We start from the raw sequence: 15,558 nt of genomic DNA, 5'->3' as shown, positions 1-15,558 counted from the left end.
AAGCTTCTATTAATTTTTTTTTTCTTTTATAATCTTTTAATTTTTAGTTAGGAAAATTAGTATAAAGACATATTCCTCACCTTTCACTTTCATTGTAATGAATTGTGTGACATATAATCATGAAATGTGCTTTATTACATAATTTTTTTTTCCTGCTTAAATTTATGCCAAGGAGGGCACAATGTAAAACCATATTGTTTCACAAATTTAGTACATTGGTTTCAATGTGCATTAGGTTAATTAGTGGCTGCAAATTGCCCAGTGTGTGTAAGTTTACTAAGCAAAATACACCATCTGCAGATATGGTTCTTGCCTAGTGCCGTATGCTGTCAGTAATAGATTCTGCCTCCAGTGAATATAATATACAGTAGATTAACTGGGTTAAAATGGATAAATCGAAGTTTCATAAACTATCTCTCTGTACTCTATCTTGAACATTGTTCTCAAACATCTTTTCTTATGATACTCTTTCCATGCTTATTTAAATGTTTTACTGTTAAATGTTATTTTTGAAGTATTGTGCTGATTCTGGTGCATGCTTTGCCAGGCTAAGTTGTATTTAATAATTTCTTACTGGCTTAAAATCGGAGCCAGTGCGGAAGTAGTATACCTTCAACCTTTAAGTTTGGTAACAGTGTTTTAATGTTAAAGAACAATTGAACTGTTTTATAAGTCACAATAATTGAATTTTAGTGTATTTACTGTTAAACTTGTACAATGCTGTATTTGTTGAGAATATACAGTGTACTGCTAAGAAAAGTCTTTAGGCAGTACCTTGCAAAAGTATTCAGGCCTTCGACTAGTTCTCTAATGTCATTGAATTACAAACCTTACACTGATATTTTTTTTTTTTCTCTTCCTTGGAATATTTTTATTATAACATACTATAGCACAAAAGTATTTGTTTTAATTTAGGGGTCTCAAACTCTGGTCCTCTGTTGACTCATTTTGTATGTCATTATTGTTTGGCTGCTAAGGTCATGTCAGGCTGGGGAGCATGCACTAGTACAGCGTATTGCCATGCTGTTCCACACAGTGGAACAGTTTGGGATCCTGATTGGCAACCCATAAGGCAGACATGAGGTCCAGTCCCACCCTTTGGAAATGGCGATCAATCTGCAGCCAGGTGTTATGTAGGCATTCTCTTGGCCTGGTCCAACTGCTTAGGTCCTCAACAATGAGGACCCTGCGAGCTGGATCAACTTAGTGGAATCGTGCCATATGGCTGTAGTGCCATAACTAACACTAACTGACAATGCAGGTGATGTGTCTCATTTGGGACACCGTGAGCAACCACTCGTTCGAACAAAGTCAAGTCAGCGATACCGTAGGATTCTCTGAAGAGACACAGTACCGAATGAGTCCATTCTTTATCTCAGGTCATTGGATAGCATCTGTGTGTTGCAGCCATATAGCAAAACAGGAAGCACCAGGACTCTAAAGACTTGGACCTTCGTCCTTTTGCACAGATATCAGGAGCACCACATGCCCCTTTCCAGAGACCTCATGACCCCAACCCCACCATGCTCTCCCAGTCTGTCTACTGACTTCATGGGTAGAGTCAGCAGAGACATGAATGTTGTTGCTTAGATAAGTAAACCTCTTGATAAGGTCAACGCTCTCTGCAGACAGACACACTGCTGATGGCTGTGATCTTGGAGTCTGGCCAGGTCCAGCCACATTCTTCTAGTTGGTGGAAGCCTACTGGACCTAAGCTGGATCTTCAGAATAGCAACAAGAAGTCTGTGGTCAGAATTCACAAACTGGGCACTTCTGTACACCCTGCAGTTCTGTAGGAGCCTTTAGCACCTACCCACGAGGATGTGACAATTCTCCTTCACCTCACCACCAGTATTGAAGTACTAAGTCCAACAATGTAGCTTTGGGTGCTGGAACCAGGATCCAGCAATCTGCAGCCACTGACCTTTTGCAAAGTCAAGGAACATGGACCCACTTTCACTGACTTTCACGTCAGTTAAAATTAAGGCAAAAGACTGAATTAGACGTAGAAACTGGTCAGTAATTAAGAAAAGGGTTAGAATGAAAACCAGCCACAGTAATGCACTGCAGGATCAGAGTTGGAGATCATTGTTTTAATGGTTTTTTTTTGTTTGTTTTTTATTGTCCCTACACTGTAATATTGTGTAGATAACCTTTTGCAGCAATAACAGTATTAATTTTTTCTGTAAATATGTACCAATTTTTTGTAGTTGATATTTGGTCCATGCTTCCTGTCAGATTTACTGGACAGTTGTTTGGGTTAATCAAATGTAGTTTTCAAGTGTGAACAGTACATTGGCTTTGTACACATCGTTTGAACATTGACCAGAAAGCTTTATTTTCTTTTAATTTGACTAATTCCTTTTTTGCACATTATATTTGCATCACTCTCACATTTTTTGGCAAATATCAGCTGTGCTTTTGTTTTTTTGAGTAATGTCTTCTTTTGTGTTCCCCTCCCATACAGGCTATAGTTAGGCAACATTCTTCATATGGTTGACTCACCTTTGCTGATATCTCAGCTACTAGGGGAAGTTCAGGGTGTAGTGTTTAGATGGGTGTAGAACTAGCTAAAGCATAGGAAGCAGAGGGTGATGGTGCAAGGGACATAATCAGAATCAGATGTTAAGAGTGGTGTCCCTCGTGATCAGTGCTAGGACTGCTTCTATTTTTAATATATATAAATGAGTTGGATAGGACATTTAAATTTGCAGAAGATCTAGAATCTGTTCAATCATTATAGATGGACCTGGACAGCATATAGGCTTGGGCATATTTGTGGTAGATGAAGTTTTACTGTAAGTAAATGCAAAGTATTATACATAGCAAGTAAACATGTTAGACTTGAATACACAATGGGAGGTATGAAATTTGAAAGTACTGCTTATGAGAAGGATTTAGGATTCATAGCGTAGTAGTCACAATTAACTTCCTGAAGGTATTCAGACGCTTTTAAGATGTCTAACAGAATGTTAGGTTATATAACACAATGTGTAGAGTACAATTCAAAAGAGTTTATGCTAAAACTTTATATGGTATTTGAAGGCCTTATCTGGAGTACTGTATACAGATTTAATATCTAGGCTACAAAAAAAGACATAGAAGCACTATAAAAAGTCCAGAGAATAGCAACTTGGCTGATTCCAAGGCTGCAGGGGATGAGTTATGAGAAAAGATTAACACAGCCGAACCTTTTGAGTTTAAGCAAAATGAGATTAAAGATGACTGAAGTGTTTGAAATTATGAAGGGAATTACAGTGGATTGAGACTGTTATTTTAAAATGAGTACAACAAGAACACAGCGACATTGTTGGAAACTTGTTAATGGTAAATTTTGCACAAACATTACAAAGTTTTTCTTCATACATAGAATCATAGGCACATAAAGTAAGTTACCAAGTAGTCTGGTACACAGTAGTACTTTGTTATTTTGGTGGAATTAAGTAAATGGGACTACTGGGCTTTGTTGGGGTGAATGGCCTTCTGCAAGAATTCAGTTACTCTTTTTGGGCAGAGTTTTTGAGAATGACTTTTTATGGGCAGCATCTATAATTTATAATAACTGAATCAACAATGGCCAGTGCTACATTCAAACACTTGGATTATGAACATTTTTCTTAATTTCTGCATTTCATTTTTTTATTTTTAACTTCTCGCAACTATTCTTTAGATTCACAACTTGAGTAATGATCTCTTAATTGAATATGAGGCTTTCATCTGGAAAATGTGGCAGTTATTTTAAGCATACGCTAGTTTAGACGAGTTGTAAAAGCAATTGAGTTCCCGTTGAGCGATTGGTTTTCATCTGTATAACTGTCATAACACAAGGACTGAATACTTATACAGACAGCACATTCTTTTTTTAAATTCTTAGCATTTTTTGAAGTCACATTAAAAACATGAGTTTCATTCCTTTAAAATTTAAAAATAGCACAGAACAAATTTCATTGTTGAATTTATTCTTCAATAAAATTACAAAAGGTTGATATATTGTGCGTGCAAGAAACTAAATGGAATGGGAGGAAGGCCAGGTGGATTGGAGGTGGATTCAAATTGTTCTATCAAGGTGTGGATGGGAGGAGAAATGGGGTAGGAGTTATTCTGAAGGAACAGTATGTCAAGAGTGTTTTGGAGGTGAAAAGCGCGTCAGGCAGAGTAATGATTATGAAGCTTGAAATTGGAGGTGTGATTATGAATGTTGTTAGTGCATATGCACCGCAAGTTGGGTGTGCAATGGGTGAGAGAGAATGTTTTTGGAGTGAGTTGGATGAAGTGATAAACAGTGTACCCAAGGGACAGAAAGTGGTGATTGATGTAGATTTCAGTGGGCATACTGGTGAAGGGAAGAGAGGAGACGAGGAGGTGATGGGTAGGTATGGTGTCAAGGACAGGAATGAAGAAGGTCAGAGGATAGTGGATTTTGCCAAAAGGATGGATATGGCTGTGGTGAATATGTATTTTAAGAGGGAGAAACATAGGGTTGCGTACAAGAGTGTAGGAAGATGCACACAGGGAGATTACATTCTATGCAGAAGAGTTGATCTGAAGGAGAGTGAAGACTGCAAAGTGGTCTCAGGGGAAGTGTAGTTAAGCAGCATAGGATGGTGGTCTGTAGGATGACGTTGGAAATCAAGAAGAGGAAGCGAGTGAGGGCAGAGCCAAGGATCAAATGGTGGAAGTTGAAAAAGGAAGACTTCAAGGTTGAGTTTAGGGAGGAGGTGAGATAGGCACTGGGTGGCAGTGAAGAGTTACCAGACAGCTGGGAAACTACAGTAGATGTAGTAAGGGTGAAAGCAAGAAGGGTGCTTGGCGTAACATCCTGGAAAGAGGAAGGAGGAAAAGGGAAACCTGGTGGTGGAATGAGGAAATACAGGAGAGTGTACAGAGGAAGAGGATGGCAAAGGAGAAGTGGGATAGTCGGAAAGATGCAGAAAGTAGACGAGTATAAGGAGATAAGGTGCAAAGTGAAGAGAGAGGTGGCGAAGGCTAAAGAAAAGGTGTGAGTTGTATGAGGTTGGACACTATGGAGAGAAAAAAGGATCTGTACCGATTGGCTAGACATAGGGACCAAGTTGGAAAAGATGTGTAGCAGGCTAGGGTAATAAAGGATAAAAATGGAAACATACTCGCAAGTGAGGAGAGGGTGTTGAGCAGATGGAAAGAATTCTTTGAGAGGCTGATGAATGAAGAGAACGGGAGAGAGAAGAGGTTGGATAATGTAGAGATAGTGAATCAGGATGTGCAACGAATTACCAAGGAGGAAGTAAGGACAGTATGGTTTCATGCCAAGAAAGAGCACTACAGATGCTATGTTTGCTCTGAGGGTGTTGATGGAGAAGTATAGAGAAGGTCAGAAGGAGTTGCATTGTGTCTTTGTGGATCTGGAGAAAGCATATGACCGGGTGCCTCGAGAGGAGTTGTGATATAGTATGAGGAAGTCGGGAGTGGCAGAGAAGTATGTAAGAGTTGTACAGGATATGTACGAGGGAAGTGTGACAGTGGTGAGGTCTGCGGTAGGAGTGACAGATGCATTCATGTTGGAGGTGGGATTACATCAGGGATCGGCTCTGAGCCCTTTCTTATTTGCAATGGTGATGGACAGGTTGACAGACAAGGTTAGACAGGAGCCCCCGTGGACTTTGATGTTTGCTGATGACATTGTGATCTGTAGCGATAATAGGGAGCAGATTGAAGAGACCCTGGAGAGGTGGAGATATTCTGTAGAGAGTAGAGGAATGAAGGTCAGTAGGAACAAGACAGAATACATGTGTGTAAATGAGAGGGATGTCAGTGGAATGGTGAGGATGCAAGGAGTAGAGTTGGTGAAGGTGGATGGGTTTAAATACTTGGGATCAACAGTACAGAGTAATGGGGATTGTGGAAGAGAGGTTGAAAAGAGAGTGCAGGCAGGGTGGAATGGGTGGAGAAGAGTGTCAGGAGTAATTTGTGACAGACGGATATCAGCAAGAGTGAAAGGGAGTGTCTGCAAGATGGTAGTGAGACCAGCTATGGTATATGGGCTAGAGACAGTGGCACTGACCAGAAAGCAGGAGACAGAGCTGGAGGTAGCAGAGTTAAAGATGCTAAGATTTGCACTGGGTGTGACGCGGATGGGTAGGATTAGAAATGAGTACGTTAGAGGGTCGGCTCAAGTTTGGACGGTTGGGAGACAAAGGCAGAGAGGCGAGATTGCGTTGGTTTGGACATGTGCAGAGGAGAGATAATGAGTATATTGGGAGAAGGATGCTAAGGATAGAGCTGCTAGGGAAGAGGAAGGCCTGAGAAGGTTTATGGATGTGGTGAGAGAGGACATGCAGGTTATGGGTGTAACAGAACAAGATGCAGAGGATGGAAAGATATGGAAGATGATGATCCGCTGTGGTGACCCCTAACGGGAGCAGCCGAACGAAGAAGACTCAAATAACTGAATGCTTATACAAGATACCTTTTACATTTGGAAAGTCAGCTTTCAGTGCAAATTTAAGACTATATAACTAATTGCAGTTTGTTGTCAAACTTCTGTACTGTCTTAAAATACACTAATGTAATTAAGAGCCCCTTAAAGTTTTTTTTAATCTTGTGCAAATAGAGGCAGCATTTTAAAAGGTAGTGGGAATGTGTGTGTTTTGTGTGGTTATGAACACTGAGGCTGAAAAATCATCATGAATAGACCTAAGAAAGGAGCTCTACAGAGTGGCAGTCATATAGCTGAATTGGGACATTTACCAAGGTTTTTTTAGTTACAGGTTTAGATAGCTGTACACATTTTTCAAGCATAGTTAAATGGATATTGTTAGTTAAAATGTGTATGTAATTATACAATCTGCACCTTGCACACTTAACATTCTTATAGTAGGTTTATCACACTTGTTGCTTTGGGTAATCCCATTTATTACAGTAACAAAATTTATTTTTGTAACACAGTTTCATACAAACGATGTAGCTCAAAGTGCTTTACATGATGAAGAAAGAGAAAAAAGACAATTAAAATTAGGGAACACTAATTAACATAGATTAAAAGTAAGGTCCGATGGCGAATGAGGACAGAAAAAACAAAAAAAAACCCCAGACAGCTGGAGAGAAAAAAATAAAATCTGTAGGGGTTCCAGGCCATGAGACCGCCCAGCCCCATCTAGGCATTCTACCTAACATAAATGACCTCAATCAGTACAATAAAATTTCGGTACAATGAATGTTTTTTGTAGCACTGTGTCTTTGCCCTTAAACAGTTGTATTGTATATCTGCATTAGTTTCCTTTTGATTTGCATATAATATTTTATTACCAAATCAGGTCTTATTTTGACCTGTTTCTAAGTTCAATATTCTAAGTTCATATTCTCAGGTGACACTGATGTCATAGATGAACACTAGGAACTCCTAAATCAAAATAGCAAAAACATGCAATAAACACAGTGATCAAGCAAAAGGAGAAATCCAACTTTAAACACTGTGTGAAAAGTTGTTTTTCATAACTCAAGGTGATTTGGGCATGTCTACACCTAACTGGAACAGAGGCTTGTGTTCCGCTATCTGAGGAAATAGTCAAACATTCTTCACAGACTACCTGCATAAACTTTGATAAAGTTTCACATATTCTTTCACTGTGTATTTACCTTTCATGGTGCAAATTCTTTTTCAGCTTTTCTGATGCTGTTTTCACATTTTTGGACTTTTAGAATTAGCTGTGCCAGACAATACTAAAGTTAAAAAAAAAAAACAATGCGACCTTGGCTATGTCCATGAAAATGTATGTTTCCAGTAAAAGTAGACAGATGAAGTATGATTTAATCTGTTAACAGTACAAAAGAAGGAGTAATCACTGTCAGTTGAGCAATCTCAGAAGGTACTGCACTGTTTTATTAATTCAGTAATTACCCACGTTTTTTACTAAACAAACAAAAGTTGAACATTTGAATTTTGTTGTTGATTTTAAAAATATTTACTTCCTAGTTTTTAAAATATAAGTTTTCAATTATTAAGTTCATGAAGACTATGATAAACTAGTTGTGCGAGACAAGTTGTTATTTTGATGCATTATTTATTGTAATTAACTCTGGCTAAAATCAGTGAGAAACTTCATTTGCATTGTCAACATAAAATGCTTTTAAGAATATTCTGTGCCTTTTTTTCCATCGCTCTTGCTTGTATGTTAATTTCATTTTACAGAAACGCCACAGACTATTGTATTTTGTGCAATAAGCATTTTGGGCAGTTCATTAGTGGGCACTCTAAGTAATTGGCTAATCTTACTGATTAATGTATTTAAAATTGACAACTCAAGAGAAAAAAGAGAATGCTCAATCAACTCCGCCAGATATCAATTAATTTTAGGTAAGTTTAATGCAATTTATAGGTCGCTTCTTTGGCAGAATGGCAAATATGACTATTTCTTGGCTACTTCCATAGCACCTAGAATAATTTAATACGTAAGCTATTACAACGTATGTAGGTTTATTAGTATTGCAAGGGGGATCCAAATTTTATTGTGCATGAAAAACAAAAATCAGTGTACTTTTGTTGATTATTTTAGTCATCTTTTCCCCAATGTAGTATTTTATTTTTAAATTTTAGTAGATGTGTATGGTACTTTGTAGTGTTGCACACTGTGAGCCTGTTCTGGATAAGTTGTTGCTGGTAATGAATGAAATGTAATATAAATGAATGTAATGTTGCTATTAAGTAAATGTTCTTGATTAATTAGTTTTAACATTGGTTTAGGTGGAGTTCAGTGATATTTTTGTGACAGTTTGGACAGCAGTGCCTTTATAGGTTGCCTAAATTAAAAAAAAAAAAAAAGTCTTGATTTTTCTGCAGCCAAAAAACATGCTTATGCACAGGAGGTCTCCACTATAAGGTGACATCCGTTTGCTCTTTTGCATATACTTTTCTAATTAGTTGCAACAGTTTAATTTTTTTTTTCATTATTATGAGACGTAGTCATGCTGTACATTGCAGTTTTTAGTCGGTACTGTTGGGACTCGATGCATCTTCAACCCTAGAAGTACACAGTTGGGCCCTCCTATCTCCACCATATTAATACTGACTGAGGAGGCCGTTAACAGTATAAGCCTTATGGAATCTATTCCAAGACCAATGATTTATCAGAGATGCATTTATGCCATCAAGTTATACTTAACATCTGACTCTAAAATCGATGCAGGCATCTTCCAGTCATGGGCTGCTCCAGCTCGGTGTATGCTTCAAAGCCAACAAGTTAATGTCAGTAATGGATGAAAGATGGTCCACTTTTACAATAATCACTCCTTGCATGACATCTGATTGTCTAAACTTTCAAGCAATAATTCACCAACATCTGACTTTCGACTGAGTAAACAGTCCTAGAACAGTGCCAAGATAAATCTCTCTTGCATGAGAAGTCGGCTTGGGACTTGATTCCACAAACACCTGCCATTGAACAGTTTGATTCCTTTTCTGAAAGGCTTAGGCCCATGCTGCTCCTGTCTCCTGTCAGTGCTGCTGCTTTAAAATATTGTAACAATGGTCAGTGTATAGTGACGGCATTTGTCCTAACAATAACTGCATTGCCATTGGTTTTTTAGCCCAGATGGACAGAGTACTTTTGCACCTACTATTCAGAGGAGCTGTAAATAAAAGGACTGGAATTTTCCAACACCCAATTGAACTGCCCTTCATAGGGCAGAAAATACCTGCTTCATATTTGGACACCCATCCATCCATCTATCCACCTTCTAAACCACACCTATTAAGAATATTAATGATCTAATTGACAGGACAGGGATTAGTGTAGTTTTTTTTCTCAGGTACTGGCTCATAAGTAACTGGTATTTTGCTGGTTTTCAGAACCCAAAAATGAAAGTTCATGTGCTCAGCCAACAGCTGTTATGGCGTTGGAGATGTGTTTCAGTTTCAGCTGCTCTGAGTAATGTAGCATATAATCTTCCTATCTTATTAAGTGGGAGCCTTGATTAGCAAGGAGGACTGTGACAATGTGTAAAAGCTTTTTCTGAGCGTCCAATGACTTCCATGTTTTTAATAACTTAGAAGTGTTAGTGCTGCAGATGATGTGAAATTGTGTAAATTTGTCCAATGGTGTAAGTGAAGTAGATTTGTAACGATGTACCAGGAGTTGAGGATATGAGATTTTTAGCCATGTTTCATTTATGCACTTTGTTGTTTTCATTTAATTCTGTGTAGTATATTACTAGATCACTACCAAATGACATGGTCTATAATTCTTTGTGGCGGATTTAATTGGATTTAGTAACCCATTTCTTGTAGTAATTTTTGTAAAGTCATACATAATTGATTTAATTACAATACATATGAAAAACAAGTGTGTTGTGGCAGACTTAAAATGTATAGTAAATTTATCCTTAAACCTAATATTTCTGTGACTAAATTAATAATAGCCAATGTATATTTAATTTTTATATTTTATAAAGTATGATTTAGATGTACTTTGTTGTCTGTAAAATGTGAAAGACACACCTACAAGATCTCTAGCCACATACTGTATTTCCCTCATCTATACCAGATATTTCTCCTTATTCCCCAGAAATACAAATAACCAAAAATCTAATAACAAAAAATCAATGTAGATATAGACAAGGTATCTACACTATGTGATGTGAAACATCTCTCTATTATAAAACAATCTTGAAAAAATCTCTTAGCAATAGTCTCGTTTCAAGTCCCACGAGACAGGACTACTGCCAAGAGATTTTTTCAACCCGCGCCCTCCTTACAACCATTTTTAACCACACCCACGGTCTTCTCACCTCTCATTTGTGTGAATCATTTTGTCAGACACAGTTTCTGTGCTATCAGCTCTTATAAATTTTTACTTTTTCCTCACTTTAAGTTCCCAATAAAAGAAGACGTATGTTGAAATCTTATTGAAGAATTTTATCCCAAAGAGTTATCAACAGAAGAAATGAGTACACGGGCAATCCTAGCACGGAGAAACAATGAAGTCAAATAAATTAACACGAAAATTGTTGATCGGTTACACGGCAAATTGGTTAAATGCATATCAATAGACTATGCTGTCGGAACAATTCTGACATGTAAAATTTTAACAGGTGACAAGAAAGGTAATGTAGTACATCTTCCACGGATAACATTAGACACCAAAGGAGATCTTGTTAAGCCATTCGTATTAAAACGTTTACAGTTTCCCGTTAGAATAGCTTTTGCTATGACAATTAACAAATCACAGGGACAAACATTAAAAAAAGTTTATTTATTAGAGGAAGAAACGATATTCACTCACAGGCAGTTATACGTTGCATTGTCACAATGTAACTCCAAACACGGAATCAAAATTCAATGCGATATTGACAAAAAGTTAATTCAAAAAATTGTTTTTATTTAAGTTTTACAGTAAAAGTGTAAATTCAAAAAATATTTGCGTGTTAATCAAAGCCTAACAACAAAAACATATAACGCAACGAATACCTATAATGCAACATGAAACATAATTGTCTTTAAATTTATTACGTTTTACTATTTTTTACTATGGTTAATTTCTCGCTGTAATGTAAAATAGTTTTGTTATGTATCAATGTAACAATTCCCATGAAAATAACAATGTTTAAATTGTACACCTACTTTCCCAGATGCATGCGGCAGATCCGCGATGTGGCTAGCTCGTAGCACCCACCTGGGGGTTAGCGAGTGATGCGAGCAGGGGCCAGAGCCCTTTACTTTATTAAAACATAATTTCTTTACCACTGATGACACATTTTCCAGTTGTAAATATTTTCATATGCTAAACATAGTGCACTGCTGCATTTCAGTAAAATTATAAAAGTTTCATAAATTTTGCTTAACATTTCATAATAATCTGAAAGCATGGAGTAGACAAATTTTTCATTTTACCTGAGCACTGCTGGTGTAGATGTTTAATGTTATAAGGGAGGAGAATTTCAGTACTGCACAACAGAGTTTTCCAGTTTTTGTGATTGGTGCAATGTGCCTGCTCTCACTTAGCAAACCTGTGCTGGTGATTTTGTGTGTTTGTTTGACTTCAGGAGAGATACAAGCAGTTATAAACAATGTTTAGCTCTCACAGTTTTCAAAATGAGTTTTACTTTATCCAGAGCACAGTATGTTATAATAATTAATTTTAGTAAATAAATCTCTGAAGTTTTGTAATAAGGAGAACCGTGAATCTGTGGTGTGGTTTACAGCTTATGAATGAGAAATAAGTTGTATGAAATTAGAACTATGATCTGGAGCAAACTTTATACAATCATTTGCACAAAGCACAATATGCTGCTGCTTAGTTTGTCAAGCTTCGAGTAGGGGAGGGTACATGAATAAGAAAAGTATGATTTGAAAGTTAGCTTTGTGAAAGCAATAATAAACTCAGGAAAAACAGCAAGATTACAATCAGTGGAGATTTTACCGCACTTTTGAATTTAACATTTGATTCCCCTCCTCATTTTTTGGTCAAGAGCCCTATCTTCAGTTCAGAAGTACTGTATAGTATTATGGTAATGTGTTTCCTGTTCATGTTTTTCTCCACCATCACTACTAACTACATGGGATAAGTAATATATTAAAAAATATATAATTTTTGGATGGAGTATTCCTTTAATAGTGCTTTATAATGAATAAATAGACTAATAAGACATATCTCTAAAATTACAAAAATCAAAGAGTGGTCAATTAAATTTAGTTTATGGACCTGGTCATTTTCTTTGTTACATTTGCTTGATCTCCCTTTGTTGGTGTACATTGTCTTTAAATCCCCAGGTTGTGTATACTAGATTAAGTGATATCACTAAATTTTCCTCTTATCACCAAGTGTAGGCTCTGTGATGGACTGGCATACCATCTAGAACTGGTTCTTATCTATTGCCTGATATTGCAGTGTGAGAAATTGTCTCTCCCTGAATAAACTGGACAGGAAACAGTTTAAAAAATAGATGGTTGTTAATCGCTTGTATTGAAACCAAGTAATACTAAAACTGAATCAAGTGTAGGTAGTCAGAAAATCAGACCAAGCTAAACAAAAACTCATTTGATGGGATAACCTGATTCAGCTACAGTATATTTTACTTGTGATTTACTCAAAATGATTATCATTATTCCATTTGTTCTTCTCATTCATCAACTCTGTTAATTTCGGCATACGAAAGTTTAAGCCCTTGCTTAAAATGTCTGTTCATGAGAATAGTTAAGTGAGCAGAAGATGAACTGATCATGAAAAAGCATAAAGTTAAAGATGACACATTTCCTTTCAGCATTTTATGCAATATTAATGTATTGTTTTTGTTTTGTACAATTGTACAGTGCAAAAAGAAAAGGAGTGCCATGGAAAAGTTACGTCAGACCTTAATTAGCTCACTAGGGCTATGGTTTGCTCACTGTCATTGTTAGGACAACCCAGGTGATGCAAATTGCAACGCTGTATAAATTCTTTGACTCCTCAAACCTGTATGAACAGTCAGCAGCCATTGTTTCCTCTAAGCAGCTGTCTAGCACTGAAAAATAAAAGAATTGATGCTCACAAAGCAAGAGAAGGCTAAAAGAAGATAACAAGGTGTTTTCAGGTAGCCATTTCCTCCGTTTATATGTTTATTAAGAAATGGCAGTTAACAGTAACAGTGGAGGCCAAGTGAAGGTCTGAAAGACCAAGAAAACTTTCAGAATGAACTGCTTGTTAGATTGGTAGAAAGGCAAATAAAACCCCCATTTGATTGCAAAAGACCTTCAGGAGGATTTAGCAGAATCTAGAGTGATGGTGTATTGTTCTATTGTGCAGCGACACCTGAACAAATATGACCTTCATGGTAGAGTCAGAAGAAGATCTTTTCTGCATAAACAAAATTTAGTGCCTGAAGTTTGCAAATGAACATCTAAACAAGCCTGATGCAAGTGTGTCTGGAGAAAAAAGGGTGCCAAATTCCAGGAAAAGAACACCTCTCCAATTATTATGCATGGGGTGGATCGATCATGCTTTGGGCTTAAGTTGCAGATAGTGGCACAGGAACCATGTCATTGGTAGAGGAAAGAATGGATTCAAATAAATGGCAGCAAATTCTGGAAGCAAACATAATACCATCTGTTTATAAAAAAAAAAAAAAAGTTGAAGTTAAAAAGTGGACGGGTCCTATATAACAAGATAATAATCTGAAACACACCTTAAAATCTACAATGGAATACCTTAACAGGCCCAAGGTAACAGTTTTGCCATGGCCCTCACAGTCCTCTGACCTAAAAATCTTAGGTATAGGTATCAAAATAGAAGTGCATTCTAGACAGCCCAATTACTTTTGCAGAATTACTGTGTAAGCCTTTTGCAGGGATGAATTTTTATTTATTTATTTATTTTTGGTATTTTGTACTTGTGAATGATGGAAGTAAAATGTAATCTTAAAATATTCAAGAAATTTCATCTTTTAACTTTATGCTTTTTGGTGATCTATTAATGTTCTGCTCACTTAAGTGTCAGACCCTTTAAGCAAGAGTGCCCATACTTTTGCATGCCACTGTATATCCTAATCCTGTTACTATTAATCAAACGACTACCTAAAGCATCTTCAAGAAATACACATCTTCTACATTCAGGTAATGTAGGTACAGCCAGAAATCCATATAACATTATAAGTGAAATTTCTGTTCTGACAGTTTTGGTAGGTACAAATATAATGTATTTGTATTTACTTTTAGACTGAAATTATTTTTTTTTTAACAAATAAAAAATGCATTAATGGTTAATTGTGCACCTCTTATTTGCCTGAACACTTACTGGCTCTACTACTCACATGGCTTTGATAGTAGTTGTTCACATATTTAGCTTAAACTGATGAGTAGCTTCTTTTTTACTCACTCATGACCTTTCTGAGAAAACGCAGAACAAGAAAATGCTTTTTCCTTCTTCTTGTCCATGTTGTCAGCTTTAAACATAAATACATTGTCAAACCCACTTAAACAAATGCAGAGTTGCAGGGGGCCAGAGCCAACATTGACTCATAGATCAGGCCACACTGGACATCACTCTGCCTGATGTCTTTAAAGGAGTAGGTTCACTTATTGCATGTTTGGCTTAGTTTAGTTTTTATGTACAGCTTTATATGTCTTGTGATAAAATGCGTTTTATGTTAAAATGTGTTAACAGATTTTTCTTTAATATTTAGAATAATGCTAAGACTTTGTTTATGCTTACCAGAAAAGAAATTTCATCTGTCATACTGGATCAACTATTTTATCACCCATTGCTCTGCATCCTATCTTTTCCCATCTCCTTTGTGGTCTTAAACACATTCATTTTTTTTTCTTTCCTAATTTTGCAGATCACTTACAAACTCCTGCTTCTTCATTTCTTGCTGTTTCCCAACTGTTTTTTTTTTTTTTTATCATTTCACTCTATTTCCTTATAAATCCCCTTGTTGCCTTCTGCTTTTATTTTCTGTAACTCCTTATAGGATCTCCTTTTCTCCTCAGTTACCTCTTTCTATCAGCACCTCATTAATTTTATTTTTTCCATTCTTTAGCTTCCAGCCTCACATTATATACATCCCCTTCATTTTTGTTCATGCCTCTTACTAAAAGATACTGTATGCGAT

General features: G+C 36.7%; 1 protein-coding gene across 1 annotated transcript in view; it reads left to right on the top strand.

The window, feature by feature from the left end:
- The window catches only part of tulp4a (TUB like protein 4a), a 130,390-nt gene that overhangs the window by 30,204 nt on the left and 84,628 nt on the right, over positions 1-15,558 (top strand). The window lies entirely within an intron of this gene.

Source organism: Polypterus senegalus, chromosome 3 (genome assembly GCF_016835505.1).
Source record: "Polypterus senegalus isolate Bchr_013 chromosome 3, ASM1683550v1, whole genome shotgun sequence".
Taxonomy (NCBI): domain Eukaryota; kingdom Metazoa; phylum Chordata; class Cladistia; order Polypteriformes; family Polypteridae; genus Polypterus; species Polypterus senegalus.
Note: the sequence above shows the minus strand (reverse complement) of the source record. Positions and strands in the feature narration are given on the sequence as shown.